This window comes from Schistocerca gregaria, unplaced genomic scaffold (assembly GCF_023897955.1).
Source record: "Schistocerca gregaria isolate iqSchGreg1 unplaced genomic scaffold, iqSchGreg1.2 ptg000623l, whole genome shotgun sequence".
Taxonomy (NCBI): domain Eukaryota; kingdom Metazoa; phylum Arthropoda; class Insecta; order Orthoptera; family Acrididae; genus Schistocerca; species Schistocerca gregaria.
Window position 1 is genome coordinate 705,001 of NW_026062011.1, and position 5,000 is coordinate 710,000.

The 5,000-nt window shown below is 53.2% G+C and overlaps 1 non-coding gene across 1 annotated transcript in view; it reads left to right on the plus strand.

The window, feature by feature from the left end:
* The first annotated feature begins 3,361 nt into the window (after positions 1-3,361).
* Positions 3,362-5,000, plus strand: part of LOC126317211 (small subunit ribosomal RNA) — a 1,893-nt gene continuing 254 nt past the window's right edge. Inside the window, exon 1 of the ribosomal RNA XR_007556488.1 lies at positions 3,362-5,000. This exon is cut by the window's right edge and continues 254 nt beyond it. This is a non-coding gene — a ribosomal RNA (small subunit ribosomal RNA).

Below are 5,000 nucleotides of genomic sequence, written 5' to 3' on the forward strand. Positions count from 1 at the left end.
GAAAGCACCAAAGCACTAGCGTTCAACAACATCCATTTTATCCTCGCTGCCACAGGACACTATCCAAAGAACGACAAGAGGAACGTGACGTCCACTAATAAGACACAATGTCTCACATCACCCGCAAACAACGCAGCTCAAATCAGCCAGCAACACCCACAGTGGTCCACCCAGTATCAACACAAGACGCAACGCCACGCCACAACACAAAAGGTACAAGTAATAAAATACCCTTTGGCCACACCCCTGGTAAAGACATCGAACCAACCCACCACCTGACACCAGCCAAACGTACATCCTGATTTGACACATCTCTGGCAACCTTACCCACGTTGGCCCTTAACCTAACCCACGTTGGCCCTTAACCTAACCCACGTTGGCCCTTAACCTAACCCACGTTGGCCCTTAACCTAACCCACGTTGGCCCTTAACCTAACCCACGTTGGCCCTTAACCTAACCCACGTTGGCCCTTAACCTAACCCACGTTGGCCCTTAACCTAACCCACGTTGGCCCTTAACCTAACCCACGTTGGCCCTTAACCTAACCCACGTTGGCCCCTAACCTAACCCACGTTGGCCCCTAACCTAACCCACGTTGGCCCCTAACCTAACCCACGTTGGCCCCTAACCTAACCCACGTTGGCCCCTAACCTAACCCACGTTGGCCCCTAACCTAACCCACGTTGGCCCCTAACCTAACCCACGTTGGCCCCTAACCTAAGTTACGCTGCACCTTAACCTAAGTTACGCTGCACCTTAACCTAAGTTACGCTGCACCTTAACCTAAGTTACGCTGCACCTTAACCTAAGTTACGCTGCACCTTAACCTAAGTTACGCTGCACCTTAACCTAAGTTACGCTGCACCTTAACCTAAGTTACGCTGCACCTTAACCTAAGTTACGCTGCACCTTAACCTAAGTTACACTGCACCTTAACCTAAGTTACACTGCACCTTAACCTAAGTTACACTGCACCTTAACCTAAGTTACACTGCACCTTAACCTAAGTTACACTGCACCTTAACCTAAGTTACACTGCACCTTAACCTAACTTACACTGCACCTTAACCTAAGTTACACTGCACCTTAACCTAAGTTACACTGCACCTTAACCTAAGTTACACTGCACCTTAACCTAACTTACACTGCACCTTAACCTAAGTTACACTGCACCTTAACCTAACTTACACTGCACCTTAACCTAACTTACACTGCACCTTAACCTAAGTTACACTGCACCTTAACCTAAGTTACACTGCACCTTAACCTAACTTACACTGCACCTTAACCTAACTTACACTGCACCTTAACCTAAGTTACACTGCACCTTAACCTAAGTTACACTGCACCTTAACCTAAGTTACACTGCACCTTAACCTAAGTTACACTGCACCTTAACCTAACTTACACTGCACCTTAACCTAACTTACACTGCACCTTAACCTAACTTACACTGCACCTTAACCTAACTTACACTGCACCTTAACCTAACTTACACTGCACCTTAACCTAACTTACACTGCACCTTAACTGTCACATGTAACGTCACAGGAATGTAGCTTTGCCTAACAGCAACCCTCTGAACATAGTTCACTGCTTGGATCCTCTGGTGTCATGTGTATTTCTCGATGCCATGGTGCGTACCCTCACGTAAATGTCTTTCGAGTGTTGCGTACTTTCTACACAGTCCCGCTAACCACTGGAAGGGTGTAACGCTACAGAACGAATATCGCCCTCCCCTCCTGCCCTTCCAAGCTGGTCGGTCAGGCGTTTGTTTGTGAAATGAGCCTTGCAGCTGTTCAGTTGCATTTGGTTGTCGATGCAGTCAGTGTACGTTGTGGTACGGCCTGTGTGGACTGTCCGCTGATGTACGCGTAACCCACACTGATCATCCGTCGTTACGTACTGAGTGACATAATGTGGCACATGCTTGACCGTACACCGGCTGCGCCCTACAATGGCGAATCATAAGGGCCATATGTTGTGCACGATGCTACTTGTCTCGTCTCCCCATTACAGCGAGATTGCACTGTTGTACGCCGTAGAGACATGTGGTAGGTACGGACGAAAGTATTGCATGTTGGCCCCCCCCCCCCTCCCTCTGCCGGGAATCAGCGTGAGCCGTCTGTTGATGTAGCGACGAGGGTTTTCCTATTTAATCGTATTGCCCCACACAACATGATACCACGGTGGACCGCGTTCCACATCTGCGACATGCTACAGAGGCCGGTTGACAGTCGACCGCGCAAGGGACATTGCACACGTGCGCGGACCATCTTCCACGTGTTCTCTCGTGTACGTGCCGTAGTGTGTATATGGGCTGATGTAGCGTGTCGTGACACATAACATGCAGGCATGCCAGAATCGTAGATTTCGCAAATGTTGATTGACGTATACGTTTGCTGCCAAAGATCCGCAAATGAACTGGAAATCAGTTGTTGAGCGGTTGTTCGCGCTGCAGGTGCATCGGTGATAGCGACGATCGGTACATCTGTGAACCGGTTGTTTCGGCGGTACCCGCCATGCCCCCGAACCTGAGTTGGCCATGTGGGTATGAAGCGATACGAGGCTGTGGCTTGGTGGGACAGTCCCCGGCCGGTGAGGGGGGGCCGCGCGGCGTGCTGGCCGCGCGCTGCGTGAGCGCACGCACTACAGCCGGCTGGTGGGGGGCGCCCAGTGGCAGGAGCGCCGGCCGACGGGCCCGGCTGGCGTCCCAGCTACGCGCCGGCGCACCCGGCGCGCGGCGCCAGGCGGCCAAAGTGGGTTCTGCCGAGCCCGGTGCGAAGCGCGGTGGACATCTGCAGTGTGCTGGTCCGATTGCGGACTGTGTGCGTTGAGGATGCGCCGCCGCCCGGCACTCGGCGTTGCGACGCCGTCTGCTGCTCGGTCGCCCCCAGCGGTTCTCGCAGGTGGTTTGTATCGCAGCTCTGCGGACGTGTTGGCGCGTGCGCTGTGCTGGGAGAGTTCGCTTCTGCACCCAAGTGGGGCTTTGCCCTTCTGTGGCGCTGGCGTTGGAGCTGCCGGTCACCGTAGGTGGCGCGTGTTGTTTCCCGCCGGCAATGCCACGACAGCACGCTCCCGGGCCTCTGTCGGCAGCGGCAAGCTCAGTTGGGAGCACGGGTGTTCGCACTGAAAGCGTCTACTCGCCTATCTCCGGGCGATTGCGCCTCTCTCGAACCCGACCAAGTACTTAGGACGGCGCTGCGCGCCGCCGGGACCTGAGAGGGTTTCGAGGTGTATCGTGCAGGGGAGCTCAGCCTCCTCCTGTTTGCAGAATAATTGAGCGGACGCTTGCGTGTTCGCGCGGGCCCTCGGGACACACTCCCGGGCGGCCGGCTGCTCAGCTCTCGTTGACGCAGCTCCCTGGTTGATCCTGCCAGTAGTCATATGCTTGTCTCAAAGATTAAGCCATGCATGTCTCAGTACAAGCCGCATTAAGGTGAAACCGCGAATGGCTCATTAAATCAGTTATGGTTCCTTAGATCGTACCCACGTTACTTGGATAACTGTGGTAATTCTAGAGCTAATACATGCAAACAGAGTCCCGACCAGAGATGGAAGGGACGCTTTTATTAGATCAAAACCAATCGGATTGGCTCGTCTGGTCCGTTTGCCTTGGTGACTCTGAATAACTTTGGGCTGATCGCACGGTCCTCGTACCGGCGACGCATCTTTCAAATGTCTGCCTTATCAACTGTCGATGGTAGGTTCTGCGCCTACCATGGTTGTAACGGGTAACGGGGAATCAGGGTTCGATTCCGGAGAGGGAGCCTGAGAAACGGCTACCACATCCAAGGAAGGCAGCAGGCGCGCAAATTACCCACTCCCGGCACGGGGAGGTAGTGACGAAAAATAACGATACGGGACTCATCCGAGGCCCCGTAATCGGAATGAGTACACTTTAAATCCTTTAACGAGTATCTATTGGAGGGCAAGTCTGGTGCCAGCAGCCGCGGTAATTCCAGCTCCAATAGCGTATATTAAAGTTGTTGCGGTTAAAAAGCTCGTAGTTGGATTTGTGTCCCACGCTGTTGGTTCACCGCCCGTCGGTGTTTAACTGGCATGTATCGTGGGACGTCCTGCCGGTGGGGCGAGCCGAAGGCGTGCTTGCGCGTCCCGAGGCGGACCCCGTTGAAATCCTACCAGGGTGCTCTTAGTTGAGTGTCTCGGTGGGCCGGCACGTTTACTTTGAACAAATTAGAGTGCTTAAAGCAGGCAAGCCCGCCTGAATACTGTGTGCATGGAATAATGGAATAGGACCTCGGTTCTATTTTGTTGGTTTTCGGAACCCGAGGTAATGATTAATAGGGACAGGCGGGGGCATTCGTATTGCGACGTTAGAGGTGAAATTCTTGGATCGTCGCAAGACGAACAGAAGCGAAAGCATTTGCCAAGTATGTTTTCATTAATCAAGAACGAAAGTTAGAGGTTCGAAGGCGATCAGATACCGCCCTAGTTCTAACCATAAACGATGCCAGCCAGCGATCCGCCGCAGTTCCTCCGATGACTCGGCGGGCAGCCTCCGGGAAACCAAAGCTTTTGGGTTCCGGGGGAAGTATGGTTGCAAAGCTGAAACTTAAAGGAATTGACGGAAGGGCACCACCAGGAGTGGAGCCTGCGGCTTAATTTGACTCAACACGGGAAACCTCACCAGGCCCGGACACCGGAAGGATTGACAGATTGATAGCTCTTTCTTGATTCGGTGGGTGGTGGTGCATGGCCGTTCTTAGTTGGTGGAGCGATTTGTCTGGTTAATTCCGATAACGAACGAGACTCTAGCCTGCTAACTAGTCGCGTGACATCCTTCGTGCTGTCAGCGATTACTTTTCTTCTTAGAGGGACAGGCGGCTTCTAGCCGCACGAGATTGAGCAATAACAGGTCTGTGATGCCCTTAGATGTTCTGGGCCGCACGCGCGCTACACTGAAGGAATCAGCGTGTCTTCCTAGGCCGAAAGGTCGGGGTAACCCGCTGAACCTCCTTCGTGCTAGGGATTGGGG